At 41.4% G+C, this 27,844-nt stretch overlaps 1 protein-coding gene across 2 annotated transcripts in view; it reads left to right on the top strand.

The window, feature by feature from the left end:
• Nucleotides 1–2,482: 2,482 nt before the first annotated feature.
• The window catches only part of LOC126457701 (leucine-rich repeat-containing protein 15-like), a 123,746-nt gene continuing 98,384 nt past the window's right edge, over nt 2,483–27,844 (top strand). Inside the window, exon 1 of one of the 2 annotated variants that reach the window (XM_050094246.1) lies at nt 2,483–2,604. The gene's annotated coding sequence lies outside the window, so the exon portion shown is untranslated. The remainder of the gene's footprint in view (nt 2,605–27,844) is intronic. The other variant, XM_050094239.1, reaches the window with a different exon arrangement.

The following is a 27,844-nucleotide window of genomic DNA, read 5'->3' as shown; positions in this document are numbered from 1 at the left end:
CGCGGCTTATATGTCATCAGTCTTGTTAGTCACTCTGAGGATGGCCGGACGATACGCGGCCGAAATATCTGTGGAGGAAATTATATTTGCGTGGCTGCATTTCCGAAATTTAATAGACTATTCATTACGTAGCGAGAAGTTGAAAATGTGCATCTATACTGTCCACCTTGTTTGCTTGAAAATTTTTCAAAGCTCTGTTAAATGCTAATACCGTCTCACTTACGTCTCCTGTACCTAGTTCTGTTTCAGCTTTTATCACGTTATCACACAGCTCCTTTCCACCCTTTCCTCTGCTTTTAATAGTGAAATTACTGTTCCACTCTTCAAGTTTGACGCCGTTGATTTTAATTGCAGGGAAGATCATTTTGGACCTTTCTGTACTCTGAATCTGTCATCCTGACGGCCATTTTCCTCCGATTTCTTCACAGTTTTCCTGTAACCATTCGCTGTAGCTTCCCTGCAGTTCCCATTTGTCGCATTCCTAAGTGATTTATATTGATGTATTCTTGTCTGATCCTGAGAATTTTTGTACTTTTTTCGTTCATCGTTGAACTTGAGCATTTATTCTTTAAATAGAGTTTCCTTAGAGTTACAGGGCTTGCAGAGTCTTGTAATTGTGATTGCATTTTTAGAGATGTCATTTTCTCTTCAACAGAACTGCTCGCTGTGGTATACTTTATCTCAGCATGTGCAGCCTAATAGAATGTTGAACTCACAATATCATTCGACATTACTTCAGCATCGTACTTGTTTCCGCGAAGTTTGTCTTGGACAGTGCTCGTAATTCTTAACATATTCTTCATTACTAAATTCTGATCTGATTCTACACTACTCACTGGTACTCTTTATAACATACTACCAGATTTCGGACTCTACGCCTCACCATGATATAATCCAACTGGAAACGTTCCATGTCTCGAGGTCTATTCCAAGTATCAATCATTCCCTAGTATTCTTGATTACTGAATTATTAGTTGAAACTTACTGCAAAACTCAGTTAGACTTTCTCATATGTTATTTCTACTACCCACTCCATATTCTCCAGCAACTCATTGTTTTATTCCCTCCCATTCTATAGATTCTCAGTTCGTCATGATTATTAGATTTTCATCTCCCTTTACACCGTGAACTTAAAAAAAAAAAATAATATAAAATATTAATTATTGTAAATGTATGATAGTGACTGGTTGTAATTAATATTTGCTTATCTGGAACGTGGACGTTTAATTATTTGGTATCAGACGCTTGACAATGGCTTTTTCGTAAATGCAGTGTTATTCGTAGTTGACCGTGAAATAAGACTCAAATAATCGGACTTCGTATTTAAATCGTTTCCAAAGACTGCTGCGGTAGGTGCGGACTCAAAATCTCAATATTCGAATAATTTGCCAGCCATGTCAATACGTCCTACGGAGGTGACTGTCTACTAAACATAAAAAAGTTTACACAGTCAGTTGAATCAGATATATTCAACGAATATGCCTACAGTTAAATAATTCAACTTACTTTCATAAATATAGAATCTTTACAGGGTCGAGTGCCTAGTGAGATTGCAACTCGCAGTGTTCTTATCTAACACCACAGTTAATAAAATATACGTGCTTCCCGCACCAGCTATTCTACTCGACCTACTTCTACTTAATGAAACATAAGAGTGTCATAATTGTATTTTGTTTTATCAGCGGCATTGCGCTGCAGTTCTGTGCCATAGGTTTTATTTATTTGTCAGAGATTAATTATTTAATTAAGATTTCGCGTTTCCGAGGAAACTCACGCACGGCACGCAAATGTGCCTTCATATTGCCCCCTGAATTGCGAGGCGAAAGGACACACCTGCAGGCGAGCAATTCACCTAAAGGCACAAGAAAATCTAAGTTATCTACAACTATTTACATGACCTACATTATACGGTATATGATATACAAAATTTGAATGACGCGCGTGCACCGTAACAGTTCTTATGTTGGCAAAATAGAGTGCGCGCATACGCAGAAGCGTTTATGTGACTCCGGCATTGCCGTTATATTGTAAATTTAAATCACGTGGCACAGTATTGCAGTTCATATTGTTCGTGTGCACGCGCGTTTCTTAGTCGTTGCATAAAGAAAATATTCCACCAAGATTACATATGAAGAGTACATTCTATGACAGGTAACTTAATTTCAAAATTACAATATTTGTTATAATACAATACAACTTTAGATTGTTGAATGTTCTTAGTTACATAGTATTGCATTGAAATGCTTCAGAGAAAAATGTCTTTTTGTTTCAGGTGCGTTGACCCACACACATCGTGTCGTTACTACAGTTTATATTCATCTGCTGCACAGTAATTTTTCACAGGTTAGTGTCGTCGTGGTAAAGTTTTTTGATCACAGTAACATCATTTATAACAACGTAATTGATACATAAGCATGTCCATTTCCTATTTCCATTATAGTCGTTGTGATGCAGTTCGTTGTGACAAAAAGCATTGTTTATTACAGATCGGACGTGACGCGTCGAGTAATTGGTCCATATGCAGTTCGTTTTCGATATTCCGTGGAAGCTTGGTTGCAGAACCTCGGACGGCACATAGCTGGCGTAGATCCTTGGATAGTCCAGGTAAGTGTGTCCGTCAAATTTCGAGAACATTCCATTCCCTGAAGTTACAACCAAAATTCTTCCACTCGTCGTGTTGTTTTCTGGACACGCACGTTGTGACCATTGAGTCCAGTTAGCATCTTGAAGTTACATACTGTAATAATGTCACTAGACGATGCACCAATTATGCACTTCGCATTTTAAGTTTTTTGTTAAATATAGCTCACCTAAATTTTCGTAGTTGCTTATCAAAGAAATCGTTCATCGCGTTTACAAAGGTACGATGCATGATGAATGTCATTAACAGTTTCTTTCACATAGGCTTCTGCATAGTTGCAGTCTTAGTAATGTACGTTAATGTACGTGACCAGTGGTTCACTATCCAATTTTTTTTTAAAGTTTTTCACATTTTGACACTCGGTATCGTTCAGATTTTCACGTAGTAACAGTTATATTACACATCGATTTTCAAAAAAACATAAGTAATCATACATATACACGTCACATATTTTCTTAGCGTAAACATAATACAGTTACACATAAACATGTTTACATCATCATTACATAGCTATAAATTATTACATTATGTCACATTTGATTACATGAATTGCAGATATTTACATTCTCTTTTACGGTTTTACTGGGTTTTGTTTCATTAGCATTTGTAACATGTTGGCAAAGTTTACTGTTTGCAAGTTCACTGCCCCCGCCGCGTCATTAGACATGACGTCATGTATTAACATGGGCTCTGACTGAGACAGAAATTTTTATGGTGGACAGCCTATTGTCAAAATTTCCGTTAACGCTTGCGTCAATATTTGATGAATCGTCACTACCAGTTGCTGTCGTAAAGACATTTTCTAACATTTGTCTCACGTCCGAGTCGGATTGCGTCTGAATAGTATGTCTTTGCTGTTCCATCTTTGCGTATTGTTTTCTAGTTATGACCATGCCACACGTAAGATATGCTTCGAGAAAATAAAGTTTGACACTGGTTTTAAAATAAAATGCAGTTGAACATGAATCGCTCGTAGCAACAATGGCTGTTTGTTAATTTAAAAATGTAAACTGAATATGGGATTATTGTCAATGGCTGCTGGCTATGTTAAAACGTATCATACAGAAGTCGGCCATATTGTACACTTGTGTATTGGTATTGTTGCAGAAGTTATTGTTTAAGGAAAAGCACTGAGAATGAAATTTATCACTGAAAACTGCTACGCGCGAAAGAAATACTACAGAATCTACTGAAGTGCTAATACACTGAATTATGCGTCTGGTCAAACCTGCCAATGCAAAGATGCTGCGTCTTATTTTGCTGGAAGCTTCGTTGCGTTTTCCGCAAAATTTTAGAATTGGAAAATTTCTTCAGATTTTTGTTATTTGTCTTATATTGAAGTCCAGGTCCAGAAAGTTGATTTTTCACATGAAACAAAGAGAACAATGTAACAAATGACAAAATAACAGGTCCGACACGCAGTCGCCAATATAACATAAATAAATAAATAAAATAAAATATTAATTATTGTATATGTATGATAGTGATTGGTTGTAATTAATATTTGCTTATCTGGAACGTGGACGTTTAATTATTTGGTATCAGACGCTTGACAATGGCTTTTTCGTAAATGCAATGTTATTCGTAGTTGACCGTGAAATAAGACTCAAATAATCGGACTTCGTATTTAAATCGTTTCCAAAGACTGCTGCGGTAGGTGCGGACTCAAAATCTCAATATTCGAATAATTTGCCAGCCATGTCAATACGTCGTACGGAGGTGACTGTCTACTCAACATAAAAAAGTTTACACAGTCAGTTGAATCAGATATATTCAACGAATAAGCCTACAGTTAAATAATTCAACTTACTTTCATAAATATCGAATCTTTACAGGGTCGAGTGCCTAGTGAGATTGCAACTCGCAGTGTTCTTATCTAACACCACATATGGCGGTGTGCCAGTTAATAAAATATACGTGCTTCCCGCACCAGCTATTCTACTCGACCTACTTCTACTTAATGAAACATAAGAGTGTCATAATTGTATTTTGTTTTATCAGCGGCATAGCGCTGCAGTTCTGTGCCATAGGTTTTATTTACTTGTCAGAGATTAATTATTTAATTAAGATTTCGAGTTTCCGAGGAAACTCACGCACGGCATGCAAATGTGCCTTTATGAACTCCTCTTCAGTATCCTGATAAACTATCTGTACCTCTTCCAGCTTTCGATATCATCAAGTACACCTCACCTACTGTCGATGTTTTCGGTTTGCTCTCATTTCTGATCAGAATAATCCCTTCACTGAAGTTGAAACGACATCATTTGTGGCGTTCCACAACAATATAACAATATAAGATTGTCTGTTACAGTATTAAAGTCGCGACGACGCGAAAGCAGTAACTCAGGATGCTGGTTCGCCACGTTTCATATGATGCGGCCCTGTCTTGGGCGCCGCGCAACCCCATGTCAACGGATGGCAGTAGCCAAAAACATTGTAAATATGTGGTATGGATTTAGTTGTTATTATTAGGTTAGTAAATCGGAGAAAGACGAAGGTAATGAGAAGTAGTAGAAATGAGAACAGCGAGAAACTTAACATCAGGATTGATGGTCACGAAGTCAATGAACTTAAGGAATTCTGCAACGTAGGCAGTAAAATAACCAATGACGGTCGGAGCAAGGAGGACATCAAAAGCAGACTCGCTATGGCAAAAAATGCATTTCTGGCCAAGAGAAGTCTACTAATATCAAATACCTGCCTTAATTTGAGGAAGAAATTTCTGAGGATGTACGTCTGGAGTACAGCATTATATGGTAGTGAAACATGGACTGTGGGAAAACCGGAACAGAAGAGAATCGAAGCGTTTGAGATGTGGTGCTATAGACGAATGTTGAAAATTAGGTGGACTGATAAGGTAAGGAATGAGGAGGTTCTACGCAGAATCGGAGAGGAAAGGAATATGTGGAAAACACTGATAAGGAGAAGGGACAGGATGATAGGACATCTGCTAAGACATGAGGGAATGACTTCTATGTTACTAGAGGGAGCGGTAGAGGGCAAAAACTGTAGAGGAAGACTGAGATTGGAATACGTCAAGCAAATAATTGAGGACGTAGGTTGCAAGTGCTACTCTGAGATGAAAAGGTTAGCACAGGAAAGGAATTCGTGGCGGGCCGCATCAAACCAGTCAGTAGACTGATGACCAAAAAAAAAAAAAAAAAAAAAAATTAGGTTAGTACTGAAGCGCTATTAGTGTGTATTCATCCCATATCCTTCCCCTCCTATCCCTGAGCATCTGAGCATAGTCAACGTTAGTTGGGAAACAGACGACTCTGAGATGAGAGCAGAGAGGATACAAACAGGAAGTGACCAGAGGTAGTCGGTTGACTGAAAAGATCTTGGAGGTGGAGAGGTTGGTCGAGATAGCACAATGCTATGGTTCACCACTTTCATTTTCACTTTATTTAGACACGAATTACTTTCTGTGCTCTTTGTTTTATTTAACAGTTCCTCGGATCTTTTACTTTCCGCTAGAAGGATCACGTCATTTGCGAACATTTTCAGTGCCACTATTCGTTTTCCTTCTACCTGACTAGTTATCGAAATCGGTTTCCTCTCTATTTCATGACCTCATATTTATCTGCAGTATAATAATAACCGAGAGACGTTCATAGGAACTGTCGACTTGGAAAAAAGCATTCGATAAAGTAAGGTGGAGCAAGATTACGGAATTCTGAGAAAAAAAAGAAGGGGTGAGCTGTAGGGAAAGACGAGTAACATTCAATATGTACAAGAACCAAGAGAGAATAATAAGAGTGGAAGACAAAGAACTAAATACTAACATTAAAGAGTGTGTAAGACAGGGATGTAGTCTCCCGTCGCTTCTGTTCAATCTACACATCTAAGAAACAAGAAATAAAAGAAAGATCAAAATTCGAGGTGAAGTGATATCAGCGATAAGATTTGCTGACGACAACGCTATCGTCAGTGAAAGTGAAGAAGAATTACGGAATCTGCTGAATTAAAGTAACAGACTAATGACTATAGAATATGGATTAAGATCAAATCGAAGAAAGATGAAAATAATGAGAAGTAGCGGAAATGAGAACACCGAGAAGCTTAAAACGTTGTAACTGTTAATTACGGAGGAGATGAAGTGGAGGAATTTTGCTTGCTAAACAGCCAAATAACCAATGACAGGCGGAGCAAGATGACATGAAAAGCAGACTAGCACTGACAAAAATGGCATTTCTGTATTAGTGAAGACTACTAGTAGCAAACATAGATCTTAATTTGAGGAAGAAATTTCTGGGAACATATGTTTGGGGGACTGCATTGTATAATAGTGAAACATGGACTGTACGAAAAAAGGAACAGAAGAGAATCGAAGAATTTGGGATGTGGTGCTACAAACGAATGTTGAAAATTTGGTTGACTGATAAGGTAAAGAGTCACGAGGTCCTCTGCAGAATCGGCTAACAAAGAAATATACGGGAAACAGTGACGAGAAGAAGGGACAGGATGACAGCACATATATCAAAGCACCAGGGAATTATTTCCATGGTACTAGTGGGAGGTGTAAATGGTAAAAGCTGTACGGGAAGTCAGATATTGGGACACATCCAGCAAATAATTGAGGACGTAGGTTGCAAGTGCTGCTCTGAGAGAAAAGTTTGGCACAGGAGAGCAATTCTTGGCAGATTGCATCAAACCAGTCGACTGACGGTTCTGATAAAGAAAAGGTCGGTAACCAGCAAAGTGATCCTTTACAGCCGCATTCCCTGACGCCAACGATATTGTTCTCGACTACGTGGTACCGGTGCTGCCAGAGAGAGGTGGCCGAAGGGAGTCCGCTGTTGCCGTGCTGGGGAGTGTATGGACTATAGCAGAACAGACACGTTTCCTGGAAGCAAGTGCCGAGTCTGTGGTCAGGGCTGGCGGTGAATTGTGGACAGCTGGCACGGAGGGTGTAGCGACGGCCGAGGATGGATACTCGGCCTGCGCTTACTAATAATATAGCCTGTGCCTAGTAAAAAAGGCGGTCACTGAGGTAGATGGCAGTGACGAGCGAAAAAACTCCGTGGAAAGCAGTTCAGCGAGAAGCCAAGTCCAGACGCACGCTGACTTGGGGTATGCATCGACACAGGAAGGGCATCGTCAGCACAGGCGGCCACGGCGTGTGGACGACAACCTGTTGGAGAGGGAGCTGTTTGCTCTGGTCGCACACACGGCAGGAAGACGAGGAACGGCTTAAGCTGCTGCACGGACCATAGTCAGAGTGCGTATTAGTTAGAGCAACAACGCGGTGGGCGGACGCCGAAACGGGCTATAACTCACTGGCTCGCCACGCGGTTATGCGATTTCAGTGTTCTATAGCCGACTGGCCCGCCGAATGCCGCAGCATGTGGATCAGGTCTGTCCGTTTCTTCTCAGGGTACTATTAGAGTTCATGCTCTCTCAATTGTTTCCATCGGAGTACGGCGGACAGACGGACAGACGATTCGCTGTAAATAATAAACCAAAATGAACATCAAATAACATTGTAGTTCGGACGGTCACAGCTGAAAAGCTAGTGCATAATGTGAAGGACAATCAAACAATTTAAAATCAGAGATGGTAAAAATAATCTTTATTAAACTGAACGGAAGTCCAAGTGCGCAGTAGCTGTTTTCACAGTATGACGACCGATTTCATACAGTGGACGTATATCCTCAGGTAATATAAAATTAATACTTCATGTGCCATGAATTACAAGGTGCACGTGAGCATAAAAACATATCACTACTCGATAAAAGCTTGGATGAAACGGCAGATGAGCATTTGATACAAACCTTACGTTATCAGTGATACATCTCCAAAACACTCCAAAGACAAGCCCGGACCGCACATGATAATCCACGGTTCATAGTATGAATCCATCGTCAAAATCCGCGGGCGAAAGAAAGAATTAAAAGACAGGCAATCCTAGCACTGTAACGTGCAGTCCTCCTATTCGACGCCTGCCGATATACACTGAAGCGCCAAAGAAGCTGGTACAGGCAAGCGTATTCAGTACAGAGATACTGAAATAGGCAGAGTACAGTGCTGCGATCGGCAACCCCTATACAAGACAACAAGTCTCTGGCGCAGTTGTTAGATCGGTTATGGCCGCTACAGTGGCAGGTTATCAAGATTTAAGTGACTCTGAACGTACTGTTATAGTTGGTGCACGAGCGGTGGGACACAGAATCTCCGAGGCAGCGACGGAGCGGGGATTATCCCGTGCAATTTTATGAGTGTACCGGCAATATCAGGAATCCGACAAACGTCAAATCTCCGACATCGCTGGGGCCGGAAAAAGATCCTGCAAGAACGGGCAAGAATGACTAAAGAGGATCGTTCAACGTGACAGAAGTGTAATCCTTCCATACATTGCGGCAGATATCAATGCTGGGCCATCAACAAATGTCAGCGTGCGAACAGTTCAACGAAACATCATCGATATGGGCTTTCGTGTAGCCTTGATGACTGTTTTACGCCTCGCCTGGGCCCGTCAACACCGACATTGGATTGTTGATAACTGGAAACTTGTTGCCTGGTTGGAAGAGTCTCATCTCAAATATTATCGAGCGGATGGACGTGTACGGGTATGGAGACAACCTCGTGAATCCACGGACCCTGCAGGTCAGCAGCGGACCGGTCAAGCTGGTGGAGGCTCTGTTATTGTGTGGAGCGTGTGTAGTTGGAGTGATATGGGACCCCTGATACGTCGACGTACGACTCTGACAGGTGACACGTACGTAAGCAACCTGTCTGATCACCTGCAACCGTTCATGTCCATTGTGCACTCCTACAGACTTGGCCAATCTCGGCAGGACAATGCGACATCCAAAACGTCCAGAGCTGCTACAGAGTGGCTCCAGGAACACTCTTCTGAGTTTAAACACTTCCGCTGGCCAATAAACTCCCCAGACATGAACTTTATTGAGCATATCTTGGAATCCTTGCAACGTTCTGTTCAGAAGAGATATCCAGCCCCTCGGATTTATGGAGAGCCTTCGAAAATTCATGGTGTCAGTTCCCTCCAGCACTATTGTGGACATTACTCGGGTCCATGCCAGATCGCATTTCGGTACTTATGCGTCCTCGAGGGGGCCATACACGATATTACGCAAGTGTATCAATTTTTTTGGTTCTTCTGAGTATTTTAGTACGCTGAAGACTCCCGAGGATTGTGTGTCTTTTAATTCTTTCTATCCCACGCGGGTTTTGTCGATGGTTTCGTCCTATGATTGTCATTGGCAGTCCAGTCCATTTGACATTAATTTGGAAATGAATTACTGTTCATGCATGGTTCCGATGGGATGGCCATCTGCCATTTCATCCAAGGTTTTATCAAAGAGTAACATGTTTTATCCGCACTTGCACCATGGAAGTCATAGCACATAAAGTGTTAGTTTTGTATGACCTGAAGGTGAGTCGTGATGCCATTGAATTTCTTTCTGTCTGACGACTCTGCCTCAGGTATAGCATCGACTATCCCACTTGCGGCCCCATCGCCAATAACTATGAGGAAGAGATGGTGTCTGTGGGTTGTTTTCTTAGAAAGTCTTTGCTTGCCGATATATATACGTGGTTCACTAGCCCGAGGGGGAGAATGTTTGGGGATTGGCGGTAGCGTCGCGACAAAAGGTGGTCATAAGGCCCGAGCAGCCGAATCCACGAGCTGCGCATGGAGGACCTGCACAGAGAGAAGACACCGGAGTACTTCTCCGGGGTCAGCGTCGATTACAAGCAGCAGGCCGACATCCTGTTGGTTGGTTGGCAACATTCGTGTCGGATGACCACTCGTGTCCTTGCTACCCTCTTCTACCTCGCTTTCATCGGCACCACTCAGTAGCCGCAGCGACGCACCGTGGAACCACGGAACTGCTTGATGATAAAGGGGAGTAACATTCTGTAATCCTCGTGGTGATTTGTTTCGTTGTCTACCTGCCCTGCTTATTGTTTTCTGTTTTGTACCCGACCCTCAGAGTTTTACTCGGTCGGCTCTTTGGTCGTAAATATAGGCAGTAGTATTGTACTAAGACACTAGTTGTCATTTGAAAATTTGTCCCGCTGTTATGTGGCATCTCCTTTCTAGTTTGTACCCAATCATCAATATTCTAATCAATCAGCTATTGGTCGTAAATACAGCCGGAAAAATTGCACTAAGGCGCAGGTTTCTGTTAAACGAAGAAGGTCCTTGTGGTTAGATTTACCTGTTAACCAGTTCAATTCTTTGATTGTAATTGCATTTCTCAGTCATTACTTATAATCTGAATAACCTGTTGTACTATGCTGTTCGCTTCCGTCTTTGAAAGACTCAGTCATTATTGGTGTACTTCAGCTGGATCTTGTGGTTCTGTCAAGTGAGTTCTGTTGTAATAAGAATTCGGAAGTGACGTTTTAAGACGGTCCTTCAGAGCGGTCTTAATAACTGACAATTTAATGTTGAAAATATTAACTGCCAACTGTCACCAGGCTTTAGTGAATTGTCAGAAGGGATGGGTTGGGATTCAGTCGCTTCTTGGTTGCCGATTGAAATTAAGAGGTTGGTTACTTTGAAGTAAACCTTATCATTGTCATATTGTTTGCTAATCTGTTTAACCCTTAAGCATAGCTGCGCATATTCACCTGGAACCTTTCGACATCCAGCTTCCAAATTAAAGTTAAGAGATTTGTTTTGAGTAATTGAATCACTCTTGTTATCAATGGTGCTTATATAGTTTTCGTTTGTTGCAGAAGGACACTTAATAAGACAGGCTGTGTCCAGTGCGGTAGTAAACACCGCTGTGTCACCCGATAACGGGCGGGCTGCAGGTCCGGCCGTCTTGTAATCACTGTCATATTTTGCAGTGTAGCACTTCAGACTTCTTTCGCAAAGATTAAAAGCTTATTCAACTTAAGGTTTTGGGTCAAAAGAATTTTTCAGGTTTGTTCATTTGGTTAAAGAACATTTTATGGTTAAATGCTTTGATTATCTGTAAAACACAGTTTATAACTGTTAAATAAACAGGTTGTGTGAAAAGGAAGTTACATTGGTGGGTCTTCCCTTCCACTTTTTCCTTAATTCCAGAAAGTGCCGCGTATCAAAAGGTATACCTCCAGAGTATGACCTCTCGGCAAACAGTGAAAACAAAATAAAGTTACTGCGGACTTGGACTTCCACTCTGTTTAACATAGACTACTTTGCCCCTCTGATTCTAAATTGTTTGATTGTTCCTCAAATTATGCAGAAAATGTTTGAGTCTGCGGAAGGTGCTGTGGCTTTTGGCTCTTGGTACCGTTTGAAGAAGGAAGACGCAGCAGAAGCAGAAAACGCTTATGCTGGACACATCCTTTTCTTTAGAAAATAAATACCAGTGGTACTTTTGTCGTCTTTTACAAGGAGTTAAGAAACAATGACGATAATTTTTGTAGTTACTCCAGATTGTCAACATCTTTTTTCTAGAAGTAGAGGAACAATAACCAGAATGTCAACAAACTTGCGCTCGTGTATAGACTCTGAAGAAAAGCTGCTGGTAACAATCAGGTAAGCATGTTGCTATTCTGTTTAAATATTTTTAATTTATAGGTTTTTATATAATGAAGTACATAGATCAGTAATACAAACATTTTCATTGCAACTTCATACTGATTGGTTACATTATTACTGATGTTAAACTGTTAGTAATAGTCACTTGCTTAGGAATGATCCAATATATGAGATAAAGTTGCTGAAGATCTTACGTCACTTACATTTTCATATATATCTATGTAGCTAGTTGATGCCTGAACAGTATTTATGAAACTGGTATTTCGTGGACAGCTCTAGGGTGGTAGGCTCTGTTGATAAAAAGCATCCATGATCACTTTCATAATACCGATCTTGGTTATTGCCTTCAAATGCGCAGACACTCGATTAAAATCAGACTACAGAAAGTGGTGGTCAGGATTTTCGTCGTTTCTTGATATACTTTTCTTCAGTACCCCAACAAACAGTACTCTGTATTTTAAGTTTCAGTGTCATAAGCTTTTCTCTTTTTCAGTCTTGATGACCTGCACTCTGAAGTCTCATTGGTTCTTCGGTAGGCTCATCTTCCGTGCCATTCTGGCCTACATCAGTTAAACTCAAATTGGCATCCGTGTCTTTCTTGAAACAACATCTGCGAGAAACATAAGCTGGTTGAAGTAGATGTACATGGATTTCCGTGTAGTACCTGACCCACTTCCCAAACTGCTAACTCCGATATTCTTTCACAAAACCTTCTCTCAGAGGTTTCCAATTCTTTTGCAAACGACGTTTCTGAAAAGAAATGTATTTTACGTCTTAGATACTTCGCTTGTAGATGCTCTTTTGCTGACGTTCACCACGCCTATTACTTGGGAAGAAATACAGTTAGCGAAATTGTGCTACAAGTTTCTCAAGCGATATGAATCACGTTCAAAGCAGAATGCCTTCCCCAATCGACAACAAAATCGTGGTTAGATAAAGCTGAGAAATTAGAATCGGAGTGAATTTTCCTATTGCTGTAGAATCTATAGACGGGAAATATGTTCGTTTAATAAAACCAAGCAACACGGGATTGCTTTATTGCAATTATAAATAATTTTTGTCAATAGTTTTATTGACACTTTGTGACAGCAATTATAAACTAATGTATGTTGATGGTGCGGTATACGGGTAATGTAGTGATTCGTCGGTTTTCAAAGATTCGTTCTTGTACAAACATCTGATGGGAAATACAGAAATACCTACCGATGAGGAAACAGAAGGGATTCAAGGCGAAATTCGTAACTTCATTGTCGATGACGCGGCATTTAGGCTATTAACACATTTTTGCGACCATATGCAGGAAATAATTTAAGTAAAAACAAAAGAATATTTAGTTACCGGCTCAGCAGAGCGCTTAGATACATTGAATATATTTTTTCCATTTTGGCTAACAAATGGCTAATATTACATCGACCTCTAAATGTTAACAGAAACTTGGCAACTTATTAAAGCTCGTTGTGTACTTCACAACTTCACACGTGAAAGACGTGGTGTTAATTTCGAGCAGACTTTACATAAGCCGCAATAAGGTTTGGAGGATATTGAAAATAGAACAGGTCAGAGAGGAAACCGATCAGTTATTCACAAAATATATGTAATAGCAGATTTCTTTGTAAATGTGAATGTATGCTTGTAAATGTACGATTTGTAAATGTCAATCGACTGCAATGCCAAGATGGATTCGCTTAACATCTGAAGCACAATATTCAAAAAGATGTGAGAAAAGGTAATAATGTTATAAAAATAAAGGCCAATCTTCTTACCTAGCATTTTCTTTTCATTCTGTGACAATTCTTTTCCTCTAAATATGTGTATTATCACTTTCCAGAATATATAGTTTAAAATTCTGCCACTGCATTCGTTCACCATCATATTCCAGATGGCTGGATGGTTTTCTACTTCGAAAATAAGATTCTCTTTGACGAAATCCATGCAGCGTGAACGTGGCAGAAGTCAGCAGTGAAAAGAGGCGTGCCGGACGGTGTGGCCGAGCGGTTCTAGGCGCTTCAGTCTGGAACCACACGACCACTACGGTCGCAGGTTCAAATCCTGCCTCAGGCTTGGATGTGTGTGACGTCCTTAGGTTGATTAGGTTTAAGTAGTTCTAAGTTCTAGGGGACTGATGACCTCAGATGTTTTTTTTAAAAGAGGCAACATGGGTTGCTTCCTGTGCAAGTCTGCCGAAGTGCACAACCACGCCACCCGGTGCATGCACCGTTGTCGAGTTTCCTACGGGCAACAGCGTCAGCCACTGGCGGTTTAATGTCAAACAGCGCGTTGTCGTTCATGTATACCAGCCGCAGTGCTCTTGTACCCTGTCAAAACGAGTTTGGAAAAAAGGAGCAAGCCATTATTACTGAAGCTCTATTATCAAAACAACAGTTATGCTTTAGCTGCACTTCAAGAATACCGCCCGCTGAAAGGATTACAGAAGAGTCTTCTTTCTCCACCTGATGTGCGGAGCATGATAAAGACTATCGGATCAAATGAAGAACTGGACGTCGCTCCGGGAAGAGGTCGACGACCGCTGGCACCACAGGTGGTTGATGAAATCGCTGTTGCTGTGGCAGACAACTCTGCACGCAGTTCCCGATCGTCAGACAGTGCGCGTGCTGTGTCGCGACGGTTGAACATCCCGTGCTCAAATGTACGGAAGGTGCTTCGAACCATTGTCAAATGGTGTCCGTCCAAGAAACCACGTCGTACAACAGCTTCCACCACAGGACGCACAACGATGTGTTGACATCGCTTTCCACTTTCTCGCAAGGATTGTAGTGGACAATGGCTGGCCCTGGACCTTCCTACGGACAGACGAAGCTCTATTTCTTGTGGCGGGTGACGTGAAAACGCAGAATTGCGGACTGTGGAGATCCTTTCTTCCAGTCACTGTGCATCATGTTCCTCCGTAGGGCGTACGTGTCACCCTATGATGTGGCTGCACGGCAACGTTCATCATTGGCACATCCTCTTTTGAACAGGTTGGAACTCAGGGACCAAACGTGCAGTATGGCCCGCAATACAACGATATGCTTCACCAGCATGTCATACCCGCCCTACAGGAGAGAGACTCATAGAACTCAACAGTTTTCATTCAAGATGGGGGTCCCACCGCTCATCGTTCGTGAAGTTCACCTGCTTCTCCGAAACACATTTTGAAGCGATCGAATTATCAGCCGATCGTTCAAAATGCTTCGCCGCCACGATCACCCGATCTCACTCCCGGTAATTTCTAGTCGTGGGGCTACCGGAAGGACAGGATTTACCAGGGGAACATTCAAGCATGTGCTGATCTGAAGTGCAGCATATCAAGAGAGGTAGTCGCATACCTACGGACATGCTTCGTTCTGATGTGCAGAACGCAATCCTGCGCTTTCAGACTCTCCTGGACACTGGTGAGCACCATACTGAGCACCTTTTTAGCAGTAATGGTACCGCTACGTAATGGTGTGATGTACCGTTGCAGCACACTAAAAGTATTTCAGTTGAATTGATTCTGCATTATTTCTCTTCCTAATGTCCTTGACAATAATGCTACCAAATTTGATCATACGACGTCGAAAGCGGTAGGCTCTTGTTTTTCTTCTTCTTTTGGGTCATCAGTCTTCTGACTGCTTTGATGCGACCTGCCACGAATACCTCTCCTGTGCCAAACTCTTTATCTCAGAATAGCAGCCGCGCGGGATTAGCCGAGCGGTCTATGGCGCAGCAGTCACGGACTGTGTGGCTGATCCCGGCGGAGGTTCGAGTCCTCCCTCTGGCATGGCTGTGTGTGTTTGTCCTTAGGATAATTTAGGTTAAGTAGTGTGTAAGCTTAGGGACTGATGACCTTAGCAGTTAAGTCCCATAAGTTTGCACACACATTTGAACAATTTTTTTTTTTCAGAACATCAGCTGCGACCTACGTCCTTACTTATATATGGATGTATTCCACCCTCTGTCTTCCTCTACAATTTTTGCTCTCCACAGCTCCATCTAGTACCATGGAAGTCATTCCCTAATGTCTTAAAAGACCGAGCGAGGTGGCGCAGTGGTGAGCACACTGGACTCGCTTTCGGGAGGACGATGGTTCAAACCAGTCTCCGGCCATCCTGATTTACGTTTTCCGTGATTTCCCTAAATCGTTTCAGACAAATGCCGTGATGGTTCCTTTCAAAGGGCATGGCCGATTTCCTTCCCCATCCTTCGTTGTCGACGGAACGTTAAAACAGTCATCTCTCCTCCTCTCCCCTCCTCTCTTAATAGACGTCCTATCATCCCGTCGCTTCTCCTTGTCAGTGTTTTCCACATATTCCTTTCCTCTCCGATTCTGCGCAGAACCTCCTCACCTTATCAGTCCACCAAATTTTCAACATCCGTCTGTAGCGTCACATCTCAAATGTTTCGATTCTCTTCTCTTCCGTTTTCCCACAGTCGATGTTTCAATACCATACAATGCTGTGTTTCAAACGTACATTCTCAGAAATCTCTTCCTCTTCTAGTCTGTTTTTATCTCCTCCTTGCTCCGTCCGTCGTTCGTTGTTTTGCTGCTTAGGTAGTAGAATTCCTTAACGTCATCTTCTTCGTGACCATCAATCCTCATTTCTGCTACTTCTCGTTACTTTCATTTTTCTTTGATTTACTCTCAATACATGTTCTGTACTCATTAGACTGTTCATTCAATTCAGCTGATAATATAATTCTTCTTCACTTTCAATCAGGATAGTAGTGTCAACAGCGAACAGTATCACTGATATCATTTCACCTTGAATTTTAGGGGCGAAAGACTAAATCCCTGTCTTACACCCTTTTTAATACGAGCACTACGTTCTTGGTCACCCACTGTTATTATTCTCTCTTGGCTCTCCTACATATTGTTTGTAACCCGTCTCTCATTATAGCTTAGTTCTGTTTTTCTCAGAATTTCGAACATATTATACCATTTCACATTGTTGAACACCTTTTCCAGTTCGATAAATCCTATGAACGTGTCTTGATTTTTCTTTAGTCTTGCTTCCACTACCAACCGCAACGTCAGAATTGCCTCTCTAATGCATTTCCCTTTTCTAAAGCCAAACTGATCGTCATCTAATAAATCCTCAGTTTTCTTTTCTATGCTTGTGTGTATAATTATTGTCAGCAACTTGTATGCATGAACTTTTAAACCGATTGCGCGTTAATTCTCGCACTTGTTAGCTTTTGCGGTCTTTGGAATTGCGTGGATGATGTTTTTCCGAAAGTCAGATGGGATGTCGCCAGTCTCATAGATTCTATACAATAATTTGAATAGTCGTTTTGTTGCCGCTTCCACCCAATGATTTTAGAAATTCTGATGGAATGTTAGCTATCTATTCTACCTTATTTGTTTTTTAGTCCTCCAAAGCTCTCTTACGTTATGATTCTAATACTGGTTCCCCTCTCTCTTCTGAATCGACTCCTGTTTTTCTTCTATCACATCAGACAAATCTGCCCCCTCAGAAAGACCTTCAGTGTACTCTTTCCACCTATCCGGTCTCTCATCTGTATTTAGCAGTGGAATCCCTTTTAATGTTACAACCTCGGTTTTAATTTCACAGAAGATTATTTTGACTTTCCTATCTGCTGAGTCAGTCCTACCGACAATCATTTCTTTTTCGATTTCTTCACATTTCTCGTACAGCCATTTCGTCTTAGCTTTCCTGCGCTTCCTCTGTATTTAATTACTCAGCGACTTGTATTTCTGTATTCCTGAATTTCCCTGAACACTTTGTTTGTACTTCCATCTTTCATCGATAAACTGAAGCTTTTCGTCTGTTACACTACAGAGACTGGCAACCGTTTACCCAGGAACTACCGTGGCAGGAGGCCAGTGTGCTGTTGCCATTAATGTTCACATCCTGGTGTTCTTGTGTTTAAGTGCAAAGGTGCATTAAGTGGAGTCAACTGTGGTTAATTTCATCACCAAGCTGCGAGCTTCGAGTTTGTGGCTTTTATATGTCTGTATCGGTGTAGTGATCACTCGGCTGTAAGCGTGGATGAGGTAGAAAAGTTATAGTTCGCCGTTCTGACAATAGACCGGCCAATCCGTTCCACTGGACTGCAGTGTCATGCTCCGCGATTGGTGTCATAAGATTTGGTGCGTAGGGGTATGTGGTCAGTACATTGCTCTCCCGGTTGTTGTGTTTCTTGACCTTCGAACTCCTCACGTGGCCTCGGTTCTTGTGATTCTTGACCTTCGAACTCCTCACGTGGCCTACGAACTCCTCACGTGGCCTCGAACTCCTCACGTGGCCTCAAAGGGTGAGAGCGCCCTCCACCATTACTACCACCAAGGAAAAATTTCTGGCAGCATCTGAAATCGAATCGGGGTCCTCAGCACTGCAGCGAACTGCGCTGATCACACAGCTACAGAGACGGACAAGCGTGGGTAGTAGAGTCGTTTATTGGTTGTGTGTGCCTTTGTGGTGAATTGGAGGGGAGAAGTAGTTAGTACTAGCTAGGCAAGAAGTAGGTAGTTACGATTTTAATCAGATTCATTTTATGTACAAGTGAACTTTTTTCTGATATAATATGTTACTGTTACCAAAACATATGTAGGCCGAAGTCTGTACATTGTAAAGTGTTGCGTCGCTGTTTCACGAATATATTTTGTGTTAAACTCTGTTCAAATTTATTTGAACCTGAAAGAATCTTTTGTTCATTATACTGTATTCCGTTTTGTCAAATAAGTCTGTGCACGATCGATGAAGAGACAAGAAAAAATTGAGTATCATGTCTGCACCGTCCTCATGCCTAACACCACTCCATCTAATGCCTACGCTACAAAAGTCATATTATGATTTTAGTTTAAATTCACCCAAGGAATTGGCGATACTTGAATAGTGGACGTAGTCGATTTATGGGAGGAAAAACATTTTATCAATCCATCAACAGCTACTTCTGGTGAATCACTTTAAAGTGTATGTCGAGGTTACCTTCCGTTTGTCCGCAGCTCGTGGTCGTGTGGTAGCGTTCTCGATTCCCGCGCTCGGGTTCCCGGGTTCGATTCCCGGCCGGGTCAGGGATTTTCTCTCCCTCGTGATGACTGGGTGTTGTGTGATGTCCTTAGGTTAGTTAGGTTTACGTAATTCTAAGTTATAGGGGACTGATGACCATAGATGTTAAGTCCCATATTTCTCTGAGCCATTTGAACTATTTATTTTTGATACCTTCTGTTTTATCGCAAATGATAGTTCCTTCGCTTTTTGCTGCAGAATGAAGCTTATGAAACATGATTCCATCTGTATCTCTGTTCATTTTAGTGCTTAAATGATGTTCTTCCACAAAGATTCCAGAAAAATAGCCTATTTCAAGCTTCACAGATGTTGGAATTTAAAACACTGAATTTTTGAAACTAACTATGTGCCTTTCTTCGAGTGACAGCTGCCTGAGGTTTACTCCGTTTGAGAATACGAAGCTTGTGGCCGTTCAGTACGCAATGTTCTTTGTCAGCGTACGATTCCAAAATGTGCAAGAGCGTAAAGCTGATCACCATAACTCGTTACTTTTGGTGATGTACCGGATGTAAAGTGAAAACGAATATGACAGCTGAATTTTCTTGGGAAATATTCGCCTAAATCTATCAACTTCATGAGATAGTTTCTACTTTCAAGAAACATCATTTGCTTGTACAGTCTCTTCACGTCACCAATGAAATATTTGACTGCTAGACAACAGGAAGTTGTGTGTGATAATTAGCATGTCACTTTCCCCCAGATATTTACGCACACGCATTGACAGATTTTCTATAAAAATATGCATTTAATTCCATTATTGGCTTCGTTACCACGTATTTTCATACAAAACACGCAGGCATACAATAATTAAAAACGATTTCATAATTTAAAATTATTTAATTTTCAGTTAATTACTTTGCAGTAGAAACAAAACCATATGTCAATACAGAAAGGAATATTTGTTTCAAAATACAAACACCATAATGAATATCCACGGGGCAGAAAATTTAAACTTAATCTTTGATTAATACTACTTGCTTTCACCAATGATGTAAAAGGGAAGTTAGTTTATCGATCGTAAAAAATCATCTTTATGTATTTTGAACTCTTTTCGGGTGCGGCCTTCAATGTTTTTTCTTTTTTTTTTCTTTGCCGCTAAAGCAATGGGCTGGTTTAATTGTAAGTAGTCGCGTGCAGAGAGCGGAAATTTTAGCAGGTGGATCTGATGAAGCCTTCAGTATTTATGAAGGTGCAATTGATATTGGAGTGATGTTCACAGTGCGCTATGATGTTACACCAGACCACACGACAAAGTTCATATATCTCTCTTAGTGGGAGTTACAGCACATATGAAGCCTATACTAATCATTTTCCCCACTCTTCTGTTATCAGTAACCTATTGAATACCTTTAGAATGCTCCGTTTTAAAATAGGAGTGCAGTAAAAGTTCACGAAGCCAATCTTGGCTGTCGCAAAAATCGATGGAAATGGTTTTAGCCAACAATCTTAAACGAGCATAGCTCATTAGATGAAGAAGCTCAAAAATGATTCAAATGGCTCTGAGCACTATGGGACTTAACATTTGAGGTCATCAGTCTCCTAGAACTTAGAACTACATAAACCTAACTAATCTAAGGACATCACACACATCCATGCCCGAGGCAGGATTCGAACCTGCGACCGTAGCGGTAGCGCGTTCCAGAAGGAAGCGCCTAGAACCGCTCGGCCACCACGGCCGGATTACGGATTTCAGATGTCAGTGAACGTTTCTCTTCCTCTGGGCTGGCAAAAATAAACTTATCATGGAACTTTCTTGGTTCATTCTTTTGTTTGTTGAGAATTACTGATTTCAGTAGATCGATATTTCCTTATCCTTGTTATGTTGTTTACATTGGATATAATCTAGTGTAATTGTATATTGCATTGTCACTCCGATGGCTATTCCTTTAGATCCGTTTTTGTTCTAAATGACTGGAAATCGTCATAAGTTGATTAGGATACTAGCATGAACCGCTCGTTGTTCTGTCCCGTTAACAAATGAAAAATTCGACAAACTTGGACTAGTGCCTTTACGATAATATCCCCTCCACTATAGATGGCGACTAGTCAACTGATTGACACCAGCGTTTCGTATAGGCACTTTGTGATCGAAATCTCCAATGCTGCTCCAACACTTGTACATAATAAATTATCACTACTTTTCCGTGCTTTGTTGCATAACTTGGGTGTTCATTCTCTCTTTCATTCCTACATTAACCAAGAAAAAAGTACTGACTTACATAAAAGGCTGTGGAGTTCAGGGAAATTCACTAAAATGTTGAGTGGAACCGACAAGATCTTAGTATTTTCCTCCCTTGTGATTGCAGCTTCAGTAACTGTTCACGGGTGGTTAGGAAATTTACTGCATAGAATAAAATTTTAAGATTTCCTCAGATTATCTTTTGGTACTAAGCCACCAAAATAATCTCACACTTCAAGGGTCTTGATTTGGGCTGCAGATCATCTCATATTTCAAGAAGCGTCTCTTCCAACATGGGGACACGGTAGTTTCATCTGTGAGTGAAGTACATACTTTTAGTTTTGCCACGATGTGCCCTTACCCTTTCTTATTACTTAATGATGTTGGTACTTAGGGTGATTCTGTGATGATTTTACGAAATTTCCGAGACAGTGGAGAAAGGTAAATGTGTTAATTTGAGATAAGGAACCCTAGTCCGGGAATGACGAAGCCGAAAGTTATAAGCGAAAATCGTTCTGATACCTCTACCAGTGGACCCCTTCTACTGCATGCCCTTGTTGTCCATGTTTTTGGAGGATGTAGTGTGGACTAACACAAGAAAAAATTATACGCTAAACACTGGCTCTAAAAGAGCAGGCATGGACAGCTTTAGTTGATTCGCGGGCATGATTCATATATTTACTTAAGATCTGTTACAAACACGGCGTCCTCAGTAGTTTCCATCCTATAAGCAAAATAAGAAAACAATTTCTTTATTTATTTTTGATATGCGTGCTGGCTGACGCGACATACAACTAGCAGTCAACTGCATTAAATGATGAAAATACTAAAATATACAAATATCGCGTATAGCTGCTAAGCAATGAACCCACTAGTGTGTACTCGAAAGACGTCGTTGTCAAGATAACACAGACATCAAGATTAGAGCTAAGACATCAGAGAAGTACAGGCAGAGAAGCCGATTGTAGGCATGGTAACAGTACGAGCCGATATCTTTAAATACCTTTGCATGGACAATCCCTGAGATAAGCTGCAGTCATGGACTGTGCGGCTGGTCCCGGGGGAGGTTCGAGTCCTCCCTCGGGCATGGGTGTGTGTGTTTGTCATTAGGGTAGTTTAGGTTAAGTAGTGTGTAAGTTTAGGGACTGATGACCTTAGCAGTTAAGTCCCATAAGATTTCACACACATTTGAACATTTTTTTGAATCCCTGAGATAGGTCGCTGGAAAACTGAAAAACATCGTTACCACGTAACTGAGCGTGATTTGATAAATAGTTAATATTAGAAGAAGATCTTTATATTTTGGTGTTATACTGCGCATAATACAATTTAAAGCCATATACTAAGTAAAAATCAAAAAGTATTAAAATATCATTTTATAACTATTACACATTACGCCCCTCCCCCCCAAGTCATACTAGTATGTACATGGTGCCATGGAGACCAAACTGGAAGCTAGGAAATCGAAGAAATATACACGGAGGTGCCGACTGTAGCCATGGTAACGACAGATAGCTGGTATCTTCAGAGAACTTTAAGAGTACGACTCATACATATCATGGGTTGCTAGAAAATTAAACCAGTGTGTACGCAATGTTGCCATCTAACGGTGTATCGTTAGTAAATAGAAGTTGTTAATAGATAGGCCAGCCTGGTCTTATGAGAGGTTAGATACATTGGAATTTAAAATTTAGAAAACATTGGTGGAAGTTGTACGAAATACATTTATGTACTGAAGTTACATTGCGCAAAATCTAAAGCAAGCGAGGTACTAAATGACAAGATAGATATATTAAAAGATCTATGTACAACTGTTATACAATACCCGTAGTGGTACAGGTACGCATTTGAGGAGATGCCTTTCCGCCGTTGTTTTAAACTAGTTGTATCACCATATAGCTGTTATTCCCCTGGACCATCTTGACTAAATTTATAAACATTCCATTTCAGATTCCAACTTCCTGTATTTGTATGAGTTGGATGATTCCAGTTGCCACTGGTATTGTAGACATAGGATACTATACCAGAATGAAGTTTTCACTCTGCAGTGGAGTGTGAGCTGATATGAAACTTCCTGGCAGATCAAAACTGTGTGCCGGACCGCGACTCGAGATGGTCTACCATATTTCTTTTCTTTTTCTTTTTGTTCGGTATTGTTCGTGTCATTTGGTCTGGGGGGACGTCACATGTCATCCGTTCAAGTTGGTCGTTTTTAATTAAAGATGGCTATCATCCCGCTGACCGAACACGCTGAGCTACCGTGCCGGCTGCCGGCTGAGCTACCCAAGCACGACTCCCGACCCCTCCTCACAGCTTCACTTCCTCAGGACATCGTCTCTTACCTTCTAAACTTCACAGAAGGTGACCTACATTTTTGAGCATTTTTTACATTTAAAAACCTTTAAAGAAGGTTTACCATGTTTACAACACTTTGAAAACTTATCAAGTGAAGGCGCGAAATTTGTGCATATTTATTGGGTAGTAATTTTATACAATGTACCGTAGCAAAATGTCTGAGTTTACCATTGATGCCGTTCTACCAGATCATTAATTAACAACAATAACACCAAGAATGCATTACACTGAGTTGAGACACGCTTGGTGTGACGTACACGTGTTCTTAGCTCCACATTCGAGGTAACAAGCCTCGTCATCCCAACCTAAAATCGCCAGTCAAGTCGAAAATAACGTTTTATCGTAATTTTGTTAATAAGTGTTGGCTAGATACTGATTGAAACGCTTTCCGAAAGTCAAGACATTCGGCAACTACCGTACAGCTTTGACGCATGACTTTCAAGATGGCATATGACAAAAATGTGAATATGATTTCTTATGACCGGCGTTTTCGTCGTCCATGCAGGTTGCAGTGCTCAAGATAACTCATTTTTTTAATAGAAAATACACTAGAACTGACATGTGATTACATTTTCACGCAATTTGAGTGCTTAGATCCTGAGAAATCAGTATCCAGAACAACCACCTCTGGCCGTAATAACGGCCTTGATACGCCTGGGCATTGAGTCAAACACAGCTTGGATGACGTGTACAGGTGCAGCTGCCCATGCAGCTTCAACACGATACCACTGTTCATCAAGAGTAGTGACTGGCGTATTGTGACGAACCAGTTGCTCGGCCACCATTGACCAGACGTTTTCAGTTGGTGAGATATCTGGAGAATGTGCTGGCCAGGGCAGCAGTCGAACATGTTCTGTATACAGAAAGGCCCGAGCAGGACCTGCAACATGCGGTCGTGCATTATCCTGCTGAAATGTAGGGTTCCGCAGGGATCGAATGAATGGTAGAGCCACGGGTCGTAACACATCTGAAATGTAACGTCCACTGTTCAAAGTGCCGTTAATGCGAACAAGAGGTGACCAGACTTGTAACCAATGGCACCTCATTCCATCACGCCGAGTGATACGCCAGTATGGCAATGACGAATACACGCTTCCAATCTGCGTTCACCGCGATGTCGCCAAACACGGATGGGACCATCATGATGCTGTAAACGGAACCTGGATTCATCCGAAAAAAATGACGTTTTGCCACTCGTGCACCCAGGTTCGTCGTTGAGTACACAGGCGCTCCTGTCTGCGATGAAGCGTCAAGGTTAACCGCAGCCACAGTCTCCTAACTGTTAGTACATGCTGCTGCAAACGTCATCCAACTGTTCGTGCAGATGGTTGTTGTCTTGCAAACGTCCCCATCTGTTGACTCAGGGATCGAGACGTGGCTGCACGATCCGTTACAGGCATGCGGATAAGATGCCTGTCATCTCGACTGCTAGTGATACGAGGCCGTTGGGATCCAGCAAGGCGTTCCATATTACCCTCCTGAACCCACCGATTCCATATTCTGTTAACAGTGATTGAATCTCGACTAACGCGAGCAGCAATGTCGCGGTACGATAAACCGGATTCGCGAGAGGTTACAATCCGACCTTTATCAAAGTCGGAAACGTGATGGCACGCATCTCTCCTCCTTACACGAGGCATCATCACAGCAACGGTTCACCAGACAATGCCGATCAACTGCTGTTTGTGTATGAGAAATCGGTTGGAAACTTTCCTCATGTCAGCACGTTGTAGGTGTCACAACCGGCGCCCACCTTGTGTGAATGCTCTGAAAATCTAATCATTTGCATATCACAGCATCTTCCTCCTGTCGGTTAAATTTCGAGTTTGTAGCACGTCATCTTCTTGATGTAGCAATTTTAATGGCCAGTAGTGTAATATATTAGACGTTTTATGAAATATTTGTCCTTACATGGTAATCTGTTCATCTTAAAAATTTACCAAAAGAAGCAAAAAATTACTTCAACATGTTGCAGTCTCTGTCTTCCCTTACAGTTTTTACCCGATATGTGCACAATATTATGCTCAAATGAGAAGCTCTCCCTGCTGCAGTTCCTGTGTAGAATCTCACAGTAATGCCATCGGACCTAATGGCTCTGTTCAGTTACTGTTATTTAATCTATTCCGTAGTGCCAATAATGCTAATCTCCACAAGATGAACACGAACTTCATTGTTAATGTTTCGGAGGTTGTTCATGTTTATATTCTAAGTATTTAGGCTTCTAAGTGGCTCATTGTAATACTATAATTAAGATTAATTCCGTTTATTGCTCCAATTACTTTCCCTTGCGTGAAAATACCTCCACAACAGTGAGAACGTCTCTGACATGTGATGAACAGAAGGTACAATAGAAATGAATTAATCTTCTACGTTGACTAGTAGTAGCTGCGGCACTCAGTATCGACAAATAGCATTTCTAACGAATTATATATCAATATCTAGAGTAAACACACTCAGTCTACGTGGTTATATGCAACCGAAAATTTCCAGTTAATACAAGATATTCCGCTATTGTGACATTGTAATGTCCACTGTTATCGAATGTCGGTGCCCATCTCTACTAGTTGTAATAGTTACTGACAATTTTTAATTACAACCGCTAGTGTTACATCTGATATTATATATACTAGTTGCCGCGCGAGGTAGCCGCGCGATCTGTGGCGCCTGGTCACAGTTCTCGCGGCTCCCTCCGTCGTAGGTTCGAGTCCTCCCTCGGGCATGGGTGTGTGTGTTGTCCTTGACGTATGTTAGTTTAAATTAGGCTAAGTAGTATGTAAGCTTAGGGACCGATGGCCTCAGCAGTTTGGTCCCATAGGACTTACCACAATTTTTTTTTTTTTTTATGTACTGGTTGGAGTTTTTTTTTGCTGAACTGAATATAGTTCTGAAAACTAACCATCCCATTCCTCTCAAAGAGAATGTTTTGAATCAATGGACAGATTGTATGAAAAAGAATAATCCGATTTAAGAAAATCGTAACTATTATGTTATTTGAGATGTGTGAGTGAACAACGTACTGTTGGAAAGAGCAAACTCTCGAGTTTTACATGGTTCCCGCTAGGTAGCAGCAGTGTGCGTCGCTTCAGAAAAATGGTGTCGGGACAACAGAAGGCGTTCTGTATTCTACGTTTTGCGGAATGGGGTTCAGTAATAACTGTTCAGCGTGACTTTACCAGGTATGATGTGGATCCTCCTGCAGCACAGAGCGTTAGAAGTTGGAATGAACGATTCGGAGAAATACGTTGTTTGTGTAAAGGCAAATCTCCGGGCCGTCCCCGAGTGTCTGACAGACGTCGAACTCATCCGCCATTGTTTCACAAGGAGTCCGCAGAAATCTGTTCACCGTGCATCCCGACAGCTCAGCATGCTCCCGATGTCCGTCTGGCGTGAGCAGCGGCAACGTTTACACGTGAAACCATTCAAAATTCAGCTACTGCAAGCTTTTTGTGGTGACAAACAACGATCTGTGGAGTTTCGTAATTTCGTACGTAGCAAGATGGAGGATGGCAGTCTTCTTCCACTCTTAGTGTTTAGTGACCAGACACCATTCCATTTAAATGGAAAGGTGAGCCGTCTTTGTAGCAGAGACACTAGGTGCCACGTCATCTCCTACAAATCTGCAAGCTCACTTATTTTAACACTAAACAGACTACTTGTTTGATCATCTGTAACTGTTTACCTATTTATATATTCTTACTCTGTTTACGATAATTCACTTTGTATATAACTTTATTATCTCCCATTTTGTGAAGCGTTTACCATTGGCTGGGGCTGACGTAATCTGTTTTTGGCGAGAAATTTGTGCACTATTTAACTCGTGTCTTTGCTGCCCTCAGTCAGCAGTTTACGATTGGTGTGCCGCACGACCATCCGAGGAGCCACCAGCAGCAGAACGATGGATAAATATTACCTCCTTCTTCTCTATACTTTCCTCTGACGCCATGATCATCAAACTTTCTGTAACTTTGCTATTCTTGCTCTAACAAAGCTTATTTCTGAAGACGACCTCTACATAAAGTCGTAAGCGGTGATTAATAAAAGTATTATTGCTATATAGACTGTTGTTTAACCCAGTGAAATGAATTTGTCAAATACTCATTCTTCTGTGAAGCAAGTAGCAGAGACTTCGGTTCACTGGGAAAGTGCAGTCAGACCACAAG

The sequence above is a fragment of the Schistocerca serialis genome, chromosome 1, assembly GCF_023864345.2.
Source record: "Schistocerca serialis cubense isolate TAMUIC-IGC-003099 chromosome 1, iqSchSeri2.2, whole genome shotgun sequence".
NCBI lineage: Eukaryota > Metazoa > Arthropoda > Insecta > Orthoptera > Acrididae > Schistocerca > Schistocerca serialis.
The sequence above is the reverse complement of the archived record's forward strand: the minus strand, read 5'-3'. Positions and strand labels throughout refer to the sequence as shown.